The sequence below is a fragment of the Urocitellus parryii genome, chromosome 12 (genome assembly GCF_045843805.1).
Source record: "Urocitellus parryii isolate mUroPar1 chromosome 12, mUroPar1.hap1, whole genome shotgun sequence".
NCBI classification, from domain to species: Eukaryota; Metazoa; Chordata; class Mammalia; order Rodentia; family Sciuridae; genus Urocitellus; species Urocitellus parryii.
The window spans coordinates 62,528,552-62,542,806 of record NC_135542.1 but is presented as its reverse complement, the minus strand read 5'-3'; positions in this window follow the sequence as shown (position 1 = coordinate 62,542,806).

The window sequence follows — 14,255 nt, the reverse complement described above, 5'->3', positions numbered from 1 at the left end:
CCTCCTGAGCAGGAACCTACCCTGACAGGTGCTGGTCACCCTGCAATACCCAAGCTTGGATTAGTGCTCTGTTATTTGTCTTGAGATTCTTAATTTTCCTTTTCCACAAGGGACCCCACAAGAGCAATTCCTATTGCTCTGGACCCTGTATGCTATACAGTCGGCCTTGGCCACACTTGCCATCCAAAAAAACAAATCAGGTGTAGGCCATTCTCCCTCTGAGGCCCAGTCTCTCATCTCAACTCTTTTGCTGAAAAAGAGTCCAAGGACTTGACATGCTTCCTTTTTCTCTTACATGCACCACTGATTGTATTCTTTATTCTTGTAACTTGCCACCCCCTAAATTGGAGGCAGAATGATGGTCAACACATTGGCCCCTATGTCTTAGTTGATACCATTGGTGTAATTTTGTATTTCAGTGTCCTTTTGGATCATTGCTAAGGAGAAACAAAACATGAAGACATTACTAACATAATAAAACTCGCCTGTTTTATTAGGGGATTTGTTTTTGTTCCACCTCTGCTATCAGGCTGAATGATGAAGCAACAAAGAATCTCCTTGAGGTAGTGGACTTTCTGCAACTCAACAGACTGAGTGGCATTCAGTTCTCAGAGTCCCCGACGCTCAGAATTCTTGAAGTGTTGTTGAGGCTAAGACCACAACAACCCAGGCACACACAAGGCAGGGCCAGTAAGATGGGGCCCATCTCATTCTCACAGCACCTCTACAGGAATATCCTACTATCATATTCATTTTGAAAAATAAGGGTTAAAAGGGCCAACAACCAAGATAAGCCAGCTAGTGAGAAGAGACCCAAATACACTTCCTGACCCCAGAGTTTCTACTCTTGACCTCTATTTTTGCACCTCCCCTTTCCTCGTCTTAATGCAGTGCCTCCTTATTGTTTCCCTAAAAATCTCCACTGCTGTACAATTAAACAAACACAAATAAAAACAAAAATCCCCAATCTCTCAGCCCTACCACCAGCAGTTTTAGGTGCCCAGGGTAAATGTCTAACTGCCAGAGCAGCAAACCTCAGGATGAGATGAGATGGGAGTCAGGCCTGCATCTGGGATGGAGATGGGATTTGGGGGGGGGGGGGTCAGGCCTGCACCTGAGATGGAACAGGTAAAGGCAGAGCCTCTCTTTCTGGAAGCTACACCCAGGGTAGGGTGATCTGTAGGGAAGAGGCTTGAAGGAAAGGGCCAAGGTGTGAGGTCACAGCACTGGAGAAGCCCCAGGGAGGGACTGGGGCAGGGTATTGCTGATGAGAAAGATTGCCAAATTTCATTTTTAGGAAACCTTCCGAGTCACAGGCTACATGGAGTATATATACTGTCCTTCTCAAAATTATGGTTTATAAAAAGATATTCCAGTCTTCTGAAGTTAGACTGTAATATTTTTGATGCAGTATCAACATATACTGTGCTCGAGACCCTGGGATTTATTTCAGTTCGAGAGAACAAATCAGCACTTTCGGCCATTTCCACAGCTTTGGAAAGAGCTAGAAGATAATTCATCCTCCCCACGGGACCTGCCCCTAACCACAACTCCAGTAAATATTGGAAGTTTTTCTAGTCAAGAGAAATCTTTGTTTTTTTTAATGACCAGAAATTAGACATTAGAAATCTTTAAAAGCGTTTTAGGAGAAATGGAAAAATCCTTTAAAATATAAAAAGCTACCCAGGCCACAGAAAATATGCCATATATATGACGACTAGATATGCTCCTACCTAAGTGTTAAAAATAAGGCTCGACAGTGGGGACCCAGCAGGGATTTGGGATTCCCTATTAAGAATCTGGATTCCAGATGAACACTTTGGCCACTAAAGAATTCTAGGAGCATGTGTACTTTGAGATAATTAGTCATCATGTAGTGGACCATTTTACCAATTTCTCACTTTAGTGAAATCTCAGCTAAAGAGTCCATTAAATTACATTTGCTCTTGGGGACTGACTTCCTGATCTGTAAAGCAGAATAATGAAAATAGTGACACATCATATCAGGCAATAAAATTAAGGCGGCTATTTTCACTTAGCAGGGAATAATTCACCTAGTCAACAACCCAGAATAGACTTAAAAGTCAAACTAAAATCTTGATATTTTAACTCCCGCAGTGCTGAAAAGATTTACCTTTATTAAAGATTTTCTAGATTCAGTAAGGGAAGTCATTCCCTGAAATAGGAATGGGCTCTAGGAATAGCAGGGCAAGGGAAGGGGAACATTTTATCTTCCAACTATAGCACAAGTCACTCAGTGGAAATCCAATTATCAAGTAAAAGAGAAACTCCCATAGCCTTTACCAGATCCTTTCTTCACCAAGTACAACAGTAAGTTACCCATGGTCTTGGTACATTCAGAAACCTAAAGAATATACATAAAGGAAAAACTATCTTAATACACTCATTTTTATTTTTTTTTTGGGGGGGGGGCATACCAGGGATCGAACTCAGGAGCACTTAACCACTGAGCCACATCCCCAGCCCTTTTTTAGTTTGTGAAAGGGGCTCACTGGGTTGCTCAGGGCCTTGCTAAATTCTTGAGGCTGTCTTTGAACCTTTGATCCTCCTACCTCAGCCTCCAGCTGCTGGGATTACAGGCATGTGCCACCACACCCGGCAGTACACTCATTTTTTGTTGTTCATTTTTTAGATAAATTTCAGTGGTATTTAGTGCATTCACAATGTTGTGCAACCATCATCTCTATCTAAATCCAAGACATTTCTATCACTATAAAAGCAAACTGTGTACAGAAGCATTGATTCTCCGTTTTTCCTTCCTCCTACTTCCTGGCAACTACTAGTTTGTCTTATTTTTATGGATTTATCCATTCTGAATGTTTCAAACAAATGGGATAATGACTTTTATGTCTACCTTTCTCTTGGCATAAGATTTTTTGGGTTACATTCATGTTGTAGCATATATCCGTACTTCATTCTTTTTCATGACTGATGAATATTCCATTGTATGGATTTACCACTTTCCTTTATCCATTTCTTTTATCAGTTGATAGACATTTGGATTGTTGCCAACTTTGAACTATTGTGACTACTACTGCCTTGAGTTTGTAACCCTCATTAATATAAATATTATAAGGGTGATTTACACAAAACCCCTCATTTGGCCCTCTAATACCCATACCATTCATTCCTTAGGATTATTTGAGACACAAAAGGTATATTTCATAGAAATAATTCCAAGTTACCCACCTACTTAATAGTAAAATTCAGGCCCTTTGACTTCAGAAGGGAGCTCTGTAGCCTATTATACAGGAAGACTTCTAGTCCTTAACTCTATCTTAATTATATCTGGGAACAATTCTCCCTAGCAGGTGAGGTCACACAAATTTATATCATGCTTCAAATGCCAATGAACACTACAATGGAAGCTCATAAAGGATATGATTGTTTTGTGTACTATCATAGATTATAGCATCGAAGATAGCTCTGTACTGCAATATATAGACCCTATCACCAAACACCAGCTTAGAAAGAGGAAGAACACACAACACATAGGACAGACTCATGCCATCACCGGAAAATATTTTCTTTGTTCCTGTGACTTCCTGATCACTGTGCCCCTTTCTACACACTGGGAACATAAGTCAGGGGCAAGTCTGAACTAAAGGAAAGTTAATGGTGAAAAATTCCATGGAAAAATTCAGCAAAGTTCCTACTGTAGCCATCAGGCCTTTATTTCCTTTCTATTATGACCCCCAACCAAAAACTAATATGAAAAAATAAAAACAGCAAAAAATACTTTATAAGGCCATTAGTTCCACTACACTACCATCAGGGTTAACCCCAGCCCTTTCTCTCTGTCCCAGAGAAATTATGGCTGAGTACATCCCTCTTATATGCTGCTAAGCTCTGGATTTATAATCTTAAAACAAAAAGTGAAGTTCCTATGTCACTGGACCAAGAACCAGAACATGGATCCTACTCCTAGACCCGTGCAAAAAAAAAAAAAAAAAAAAAAAAAAAAAAATCAAATGTTAGAAGCCTGTCCACTTCAGATCCCAATCAGTTCCACTGAGCATGTAAAAATGACATTCCTACAGTACATTGTGTTAAGTGAATAGCTGCTTGCAGCTAGAGACAGTGGACATGAAAGGGAATGGAAATTTCTTTTAAACAAAACAAAGGAAACAGATCCAACCAACAAACTGCAGAAACTGATTGGAGGTTTCACCGTATGGTATTACCCCATAGCTATCATTTTGTGGTAGTAACAGTCCTTAAAAGTTTTGTTTTCTGTTGGAACCTTTCTAATTAGAATCATGCTATCTCACAATGACTTTGAAGTGAGTTATAATATCCCCATTTATAGAAAAGGAAGCTGAATCTAAGTGCAATGATTTCTATAATTACTCAGCTTAAAACTAACATATCCACAAGTCTAAACCAGGTTTTCAGATGCAATCCGGGGGTCATAACCTAATTTAGTCTTAAACTTGATTATGCATCAGAATCATCTGAGAATCTTGTTGAAGTACCGATGCCCCAGCATGGCCTCATGGGAATCGTGTTTTTTAGTAAGCCCCCAGGTGCAGCCAATCTTGGGATCCCCATTCAGGTGTGGCTGCCCAGGTAGCCCATGTTCCATCACAGCTCTAGAGAGCTTGATGTTGATAATGGAGGTTTTCTCAACTGCCCATCACTTACCCACTGAAATACAGAACACCTGACTTTCACAGCCCATCCTGAAAAATGGGTGATCACAGCCAGAATCATCTGCTGAGCCACCATCCTGTGTTTGCTCCCACTGGATGGTCCAGTTTCCCTACAGAAGTTCCTGGTAGCCCAGCTCGACTCTTCCTCTAAAACCTTTTTTTATATGAATAAGACATTTGCAGATCCTGAAATTGGAAAGTTCTTTCCCTATTGCAATAGTTTTTGAACAAAGTGACTCCTTGCCAAGGACATATATGTTTTTATTTGACCAAGTTCTCAGCCTCTGAATAAACTGCAAGATTCATCAATGCTTCTCCACAGAAGAAAACTTTTTAACACCACCATTTGCATGCAGCAAACCGACTGGGGATTTTTACCCCATAGGCAGCCTTGAGATTCCACACGGACCACAATGTGTTTATTTATGGCTTGTTGTAGACCTTGCCGATCTCAGTTTCTAGGCCTTTAACTCCTGACATATGAAAAATCAGCCCTGTAAGGGAACTTAAGATCAAAGTTTTCCATGTCTCCAGTTGAAAACTTAAAAAGTGTCTGCAGTGAAATAGTTCTCCCGAGATAGGCCCAGCTTTCGAGCGTTCTCAGTAAATGTTTCATGAGGCTGCCTAAGCAACCTTGAAAACTGACATTTTTTTCCTCCAAGGAGATGCCTCCCTTGGTTTGTGCAACTCCCAAGTTTGAGGTGTGCACTTTTCATAAACTATGGCTAGGCGGTCTAAATGGGCTCTCCCAGCCTTGACCCTCCTCCTCCCAGCTGAATGCTTGGCTAGGCTTTGCAAAACTCTGGCCAAGAAATCACCCAGGCTCTTCAGATGCAAATTTTAGGAAGAGAGTGCCAAAGAGAAAATTAAAAGAACTTTTCTCCAAGTATAAAATCCCTTCCCATCAGAGAGCATTAAGCCGTTTCCAGTCTACTGCTTAAAGTGGTTTGTTTGATGGTTGTTAACTATTAACAATTATACAAGGATGCCCCAAGTTTCAATAATGCCAACTTTGTTTTTTAGGCAAGAAAAATGATGATCACAGGAAATTCGGGTCTCCAGGGTTTGTAGTGCCACCAGCACATTTCTAAAGAAACTCTACAGCAGAGCTTTCTGAGTAGGTGACCCCTCGACTTATTTTACTCTCCTCAAAAAAGCAAAAGATGTGACCAATGGGTTAACAGAAAGCAGCATGTATTGACAAGAAAACCCCTATAGTTAAAATACCTGGGCTTAATAAGGTAAACATGGTCTCAGGCAAATCACTAAACCACTCCAAGCCTCAATTTCTTAAACCTGTGAAAGTACAAGTAACAAGGGAATCCAGCCTACTTTGTTTTGGTCGAGAAGATGGAGGAATTGGAAAACATTTGAAAACACTTAAGTGTTTTAGAAAAATCAAAGCAATCAAGAAATATAAAAAGCCATCACTCTGCCTTCAAATCAACCCAGCATGATTGCTATGTATACTTTTACATCTCCAAAGATTTTTCACTTTTGTAACAGGTTTTCAAGTCTTCATGAATGCTTTTGTCAAAAAGATGACATGTTGGTATATGTTGGTACATTGAAATATACATAACGTATGCAACTCCAAGACAAACTGATTATACCGTAAATTTAAGTACAGCAGCACTCATTTGTCGAAGGCATCATTTAAACTATTCGGGGCATTAGTAATCAATTTATCTAACTCATTAGAATTGATTATATCCATGGACTTTTTGCCTTTCGAGTGAACCAGAAATTTGCAATATTTTTCCCAACAAGTCTTAACATATCAAATATATTTGTATTTCTCATGCTGAACCTGCAGTAGAATGTTAATGTACTACCATCACTTTATAGAGAAGGAAAAGGGGGCGTTTTAAAAATTAGTCAAAGTGAGCCTTTAAGCATCTGCTATACTTCTCCAGTCCCAGAACTTGAAGAGTCTGTGTCCAGTCTGCATTATGTGAATTTACCTGGAGTGGAGAGGGGAGACATTACAGAAGACTGGAGTCTGGAGCCAAGACTTGAAAAAAAAAATCTATCACCACAAAACTTCCCTAAAAGAGTGGAGACCCAGCATACCTGAACCCTTCTCACCAGATGACTCTCGGCTTCAGTGAGGCTCACAACATGGTCTGGGCCTGGCAGCAGCGACGCTCTTGTTAGAACTACTCGTCCTCCAGGTCCACCCCAACCTACTGCATAAAATACTCTGGGGGTGGGGCCTAGCAATCAGTGCTTAACAAGCCTTCGAGGTAATTCCAATGCTTGCTCCACCTGAGAACTGCACTTAAGCTATGGGTTGGTGGAGAAAACACCCAGTCCTGGTTTGATGATTCTGTTCCAAGAGCCTGAAATGGACCAGGATTCGGTGCACCCTCCCTTCACTTGACAGATCCTATGATTTTTATCACAAGAAAAAAGTAAAGTCATGTGTTTGTTGGAAAAAAAAAAAAAAAGGAAAAAAGGTTAGCATCACAGGACAAATAGAAGACACCTGTGATTCTACAGTCCAGAGTAAGTAGTCAGGGCCATGACATTGCACAAAGCCAGGGAAGATACAATGTAGTTATGGACCACAGCAGTCTTAATCACTATTCATATCTTTGTATTTTCCAATATATCCTCCAAATATATCTATTTGGAGGATATATTGGTACCTACCATCTTAGAATCTTTGTTGAAAGATATAATCATGATGTAATCAATATCAGATGCTTTTAAACATTCTTAATATACCACATTATTTTTAGTGACAGTCTGGTGGGCTTTTCAGTGGGTTTACTATAATTTAAGATATTCTATGTTATAACTAAATGTATTTGAATCAATTCACATCGTATAGAAGCAGCACAGCCATTCTGGAAGGGGGGGGGGCGCGGTGCTTCGTGCATAGCCCTAGGGGAGTTACGCGGCAGCCTTCCAAGGCTGTGGGTTGGTAATGGAAGGCATGACAGGCACTTCATAACCCCGAAGCACTGTGATTACAAGCTCCAGCGCCTGCGTTAGGCAGGCAGGGGAAAATCCGCAGTCCATCCAGCATAGCGAGGCCCCTTGTTGGAGAGCTGCAGACATTTGGCTAAAAGCTGCAGAACCCGCTCCAATGCACCAGCTGGGGGCAGGAAATGAATCACACCATAAAACTGAACGTGCTCACCTCTCTGCCTGCCACATATCTATGAACAGGCTGTCTCTGGATCTCCAGCATGTCTAACTGGAGCCATCAACCAGCCTGCATGGGCTAGAGAGAATTTGGGTATCTCATTCTTCCAGATTATCACTCAGTCTGTTTGTTTCCATATTCTCCAGATATTAGCAAACACTATAGTATACAGAGAGAAGCAAAGAATTTAAAGGAAAAGCAGACTCATGGCGGTGGAAATCCTGAAGACCAGAGTTCCATTCCCTCCTCCACTGATTCCTCCTGTCCTCACCTGTGATCTGGTGAGAGTAGCTGCTGTTCCCCTTCTCCCAGCCCCACTCCCACCCCATAAGCAAGCAATTAGGCTGAATCAGCAATTTCTGTCGTTGATAAACTGCCCCTGTTCTCCACTCCCACCCAAGGCCAGCACGAAGATAAGGAGTAGTTAATTATGTCTGAATTCAGAAATACACATGGCCTTGTTTTGCCCACTTAAAGTGGCCCCTCCCCCATCAGCTTCTCCTTTCCACCTGTTTAAATTCTAGTCACCCTCTAGTCATCCTTCAAGGTCATATCAAGACCCAGCCTGCGGTGAGTTCTGCCTTCCCTAATATTCTATAGCAGTATTGCTCCTACCACTCCTTTGAGGTTCCTGTTATCATTTTATGTGTGTGAGTGTGTGTGTGTGTGTGTGTGTGTGTGTGTGTGTGTGTTTCACCTCCACCCCTAAATTGTAAACTACATAAAGTCAAAGATTATGAAGTATACTTCTGGGTATACCCTGCAGTGCCTCTCATCATGGAATTTATCCTGAGAAAATAATCACAGGCACTTATGACTGATTAGTGAAGACTGATTTGTCACAATAATAACCAGTCCAAATAATTATTTTCTCCCATAGAGCCTGAAAGAGCAGGGATAATCCATCCTTCCTCGCCTATCATCACCGTCACCTGCTTCCTAATTCCCTACATCCCAAGACTCAAGCCTTTATACAAGGCTATTCTCTAGCCTTCCCAAAGACTCTGGAGACTTTGGGACTGGATTTGTGCTTGGGGGGGATGGCTAAAATATCCCAGAGCTAATACTGTTTGGCCAAATTCCAAGCTACCTCTAATTTCCTCAGAGACAATTGAAACATCTTTAAAAATCCTCAAAGCCAACAAACACTATGCTGTAGAGAAACTCTGAAATGAAATTAATAACGATAGTGGAATTCTTGAAGAATGGGGAGATTAGTGCTGCTCAGAGGCAGCAGAACCCTGATGGGAAGGCAGGGTGGGCATCTCTGCTGCCATCTGCAGTGACCCACTCCTGCGTGCCCTATCTCTGTTTCTGCACTAATGCAGAACTGTATTATTGAAAAATTGATTCTTTTGTTCCTCATTCATGTTTAAGATGCAAATAGCCCATGTTTAAATTAACAAGAAGATATAAGTGATTTGTTAGACCCTCTACTTAATGTAGGCTTTGATATAGAACAATAAGAAGTGAAGCCATTGAATGAAAAAGGAAAATAGAAAAGGAACAAAAAACTCCCTTTGGGGCCAAAAATGAATTTAACCCATTTTTTTTAAATTTTTAATTGTTGCACTATAATTATTCATAATAGTGGGATTCATTGTTACATATTTGTATATGCACACAATATAACAATATAGTTTGGCCAATTTTAATCTCAGTTACATCTATTCTATAATAATAATAATAAATCAACAGAAGCAAAAATACCAACTTACTCTCGTAGGGGGAGTTGTTGTCTATAGAATACCGTCATATCTATTGCCTAAGATTTTTCCCAGAACAATCCCATGAGGTCGACAGGATTCCCTCATGACTGGTGAACCAAATAAGTCTTATGGAGACCAAAGTGAGAAACTCAGTGTGTCACATAAGTACTCATTAATACAATCAGTCTCAAAACTTGGCCATGTTTATTTATTCAGCAAATAATTATGAAGGACCTACTATAGACCAGACTTGGACTACTCATTAGGGATAAAATATGCACAAAATCCAGAACTGACTCTGCCCTTATAGACCTGGGAGTCTAATAAACAAGTCGAGTACTAATCAAATTAGTGACAGAAATCAATGTGACATTGCAGTGGTGAAAAGAGTCATGGGAGTGGGGAGAAGGACAAGCAGCGTAGAGAGAGAAGACGAAGCAAAAGGACAGTAGTTCTGCAGGGGGCGAGGGAGGGCAGTTTTCCTGGAAAAGAGAGTTAATACATGCAAAGGCCCTAAGCAAGAGCCAGCACGTGCATTCCAGAAGCCTTCTGAAGGCCAGCTTGGGGGCAGGAAGAGAGCAAGGGAGTAGGTGGTGTGGAAGGAGTGTGGGGAGCTCGGTGGGAATGGAGCATGTGGAGTCTGGTTTACCGTGACATGGACTTTGGTCTTTCTAATAAGAAAAATTAATTGATGTGATTAAAATGTTTTAAATAAGGAGATGATTCTGAGAAGTTTCCAAGATTGAAAAGCACCATTATGAACAGTGTCACCTTGTTCCCACCCCATAACTGTGTCCAATCCAGGTGAACATCTACCGTGGAAAACCACGGTCCTTCCGCTTGCCACAGCTGTCCAAACTTGAGGGTCCTGAACCTGACTCAAGACCATGATGCCTCCTTTTTCCACCCAAACTTCCCTAGATCTAGCACGTAAGGCTCCATGCTGGCATCGCAGCAGACAATGATAGCTCAGGCTCAAACTCCCTTCATGAGCAGTCTGTTGCCTGGAGAAGGAAATAAGCCTTGTAAACAACACATTTGGAACAAAGTAAAGCATAATAGCTGTCTCCTGGTTAAGGAAAGGGAATAATCCCAAGATGACAGTCTTTCCTTGTGCTATGGTTTGGATCTAAAGTGTGCCCTGACCCTTCTGCTGAAGGCATGGTTGCCAGGGCTCTGTTAGGGGATGACAGAATTCTTAGGAGGTGGGGCCTGGTGGAAGGAAGTTAGGTAATTGATACATACACTTGAAGGAGATTTTGAGACCCCAGCCCCTTCCTCTCTTTGTTTCCTGGATAACATGAGGGGACCAGTCTTCTGCCACACACTCCATTTGCCATGATGAATGTACCACCACAGGCCTACAGCAATAAGGCCAAGTAACCATGGACTGAAACCTCTAAAACGGTGAACCAAAATTAACTAGTCCTTTAAGTTTATTTTCTCAGGTATTTTGTCACAGCAACAGAAAGCTGACTTTGAAAGGAATTGACCATGGAACCTAGGTTATTTCAGAGAAATGTTGCTATAAAAGAGCAAGGTGCAGCTAAATTCCTGTCTGCCATGTGACCCTCCCTATTGTATACATTCTCATCATGATGCCTTTTACTATGATGTGATATAGACAAAGGAAACTTACCACAGTCTGAACTGACAGGACCACCCAACATTGGACTTTTATCCTCCAAAATTTTGAATTGAGTAAAGCTCTTTTCTTTATAAAGTACCCACATGAGGTATTTTGTTATAGCAAGAGAAAACAGACTAATATAGGATTGTATTGTGGTAACATTAAAATCACATAAACCATGCAGTGATACAGATGATCTGTAGTTTTCTGGCTCCATATTTTTCATTTCACGTTCAAACATTCCACATAAAGTGAATGCAAAACTTCTCATAATCATCTCCTTATTTAAGACATTTTAACCACCTACTCTTAGGAAGGCAGTCTTTTATTTCTAAGCATAGGTAGGCTATTGATTGTGCTTTTAACTCAGGTTTTCAGCCATGTAGTTGATGAAAACTTTCTCAAAATCTGGAAGTGGCTTAACTGACATTCACATTCCCCACATTTTTCAGTGTCTTCCCATATTTAATCAGAAGCTGATAGAGAGTATATAGAAACTATTTAAAATGCCATTCAGTGTTTTTATAGGTACTTATTTTCTTTGGTATCAAGACTCAGCTATAAGAAATCTCCAAAGCTAAGATAGAGAGCCCATAAGTTAAAGTATACATACAAAGCAGATGCACTACTTTCTGCTTTGATCCAGTGCATCATGGGACTGTTCTTTGCTACTTGGATAAGTTTGTTGAGATCGAACACTCACGTGACAAGGTACGTATTTGTATTATTACAAATACCCAGCAAGGGGCAACAGAAGCATAGGATTTATGATAATCTGCTCCTCAAGGTTCACGAAAGTTGCCCAGAATTGATGGAGTCATATCTGTTGTGCCCGATGTGCACACAGGTAAGGGGTCCCAGAAAGCAGCCCACCATGGGATTTGCACCTCAGGAGAAACAGGGCTCACTGACATAAAAGGTTGAAGGACATTATGTTCTGGGAGGAACTAGAACAGAGCTGAATTATTACTGCCAGATCTGCCCTATCTGAGGATATTCCATAACCAGCACATTCTAGAGTTATTCTTGAGAACTACAAATAAGAAAGCAGGGAGAATGGGGTCAGCCCCAGGCTACACAGCAACCATCCTGCAATAAGGCTGTGACCCTACATTCTTCATACTGCCTGCCCATAAGACCATGCTTCTAAGAGCACCAGATTGAAATCCATGTCTGAAAAACTAGTGGCAATCAAACCTCAAATAAAAACAAATACACGCTAGGCCCACTAGCACAAGCCTGTAATGCCAGTTACTGGGGAAGCTGAGGAAGGAAGATCACAATTTTGAGGCCAGATTTATCAAGTTAGTAAGACTCTGTCTCAAAAATAAAAAATAAAAGAACATGCTATGTAGATCAGTAATCAAGCACCCCTGAATTCAATATATATGCACATCCATACACATATGTATATACATATATATGAATCTGAAGGCTCAACAAGGAGCTACAACCTCTAAACTCTTGGTCTAACTCTATTCTTACTTGAGATTGTATAACTTTGGAAAAACTACTCAAAACTTCAGGGCACTCATACATTTAAAAAGGTTGCTTTGGACTGAGAGTGTAGCTCAATGGTAGAAGGCATGTATAGCATATGTGAGACCCTTAGCTCAACTCCCAGCACCAAAAATAAATAAATAAATAAATAAGAGTTTGCTGCTTTAAATCAGTAAGTCTCAACTAGAAGAGATGCTATTGGTAGGATGGTACCACAGGTGAATACTGTGATAGCCAATAAAAGATAGAGAGCCCCTAAATCATTGCCCAAGGAGGCACATTCTGAAATCCTTGGTATCATGAAAACTGAATTCAACAATGAGAAAATGGTGTTCTGGTAATATCTAGTCTCACATTCTGAAGGCCCACAGCTTCTTTGAATTGCCAGAAAATGCTCCTTCCAAAATTTCTGGAGTGACTTAACCCAAGATTACTTTAGGGCTGGTATGCATCCAAAGTGGTAATGTTCCTTAGATTGCCAAACCAGCTGTGCTGGATTGAAACAATGACAGACAACAAATGTAAAATCCATTAAGCCAAACCAGGCAGAAAATAGTTCAGGCACATGCATATTGTACAGAATAGCCTTGTTCACTTGCTTTCTAATAGGGTGGGAAAGGGGAGGTAATGAAAAGGAGAAAAGGAACCGTCAGAGGGCCTTTGCATGCAACCCTTGTTTGGTCCTTTCCTGCTACTATCTCTAAGTATCCCTATCTGCCGCTCCCTCTCCTTATAATCTCTCTCTCTCTCTCTCTCTCTCTCTCTCTCTCTCTCTCTCTCTCTCTCTCTCTCTCTCTCCACACACACACACACACACACACACACACACACACACATGCTCATTCTGGCATTCTTTCAGGTTTTTACCTTCTACATCCACACATACATTATGTGTATTTATTTGTAATTATAGCTCCTGTGTATTGAGTTCCTGCTATATAGAAGATGCTTTTAACAAATTTCTATATTGTTTATTATACTGTTTATTTCTCGCAGCACCCTGAAAGGTATTTAGTCTTGCTCCTACTTTACAAAAAGAAACTGAGAGAAAAAATTAATCCAAGGACCCACAACCAGTGATACACACATACACAGAAAAGAAATTTCTGAAAGTGTTTTATATTCAAGTAGGGGGTCCCTCAGTCATCTAGCAAATAGCCCCACAGAGTAAACTACCTACTCTGTTCATCGATAAAGCCCATCCTTTCTGCTAAATAACTGGCTTCGTCCTGGAATATTTTTTAATATCCTACTTATGACAATGAGGGTCTTTAAAGCTTTCTGTATATTAAAGGCATCAACCGAGCAGGGAATTACAGGCCAGTCTTCTCCTAGACTACAAACTTTGCAAATATCTTGCACAACATTGAGAGAAGGCACACGGTGCTAAATTGCCCCTCAGTGATGTATAAGAGTTAAAGTACTTCCCGAGAGCTGTAATTTACTGGCCTCTTACCACTTGGCTCTGTCCCAACACTTGGCATATCCATTCCACATGCTGTGAGGACTTGGAAGGGAGAATAGTCATCCCAATCCAAACCAGGCAAAATGAAACACTTCCCTCCTCTACTTCTGAGGCCAAACAAAGT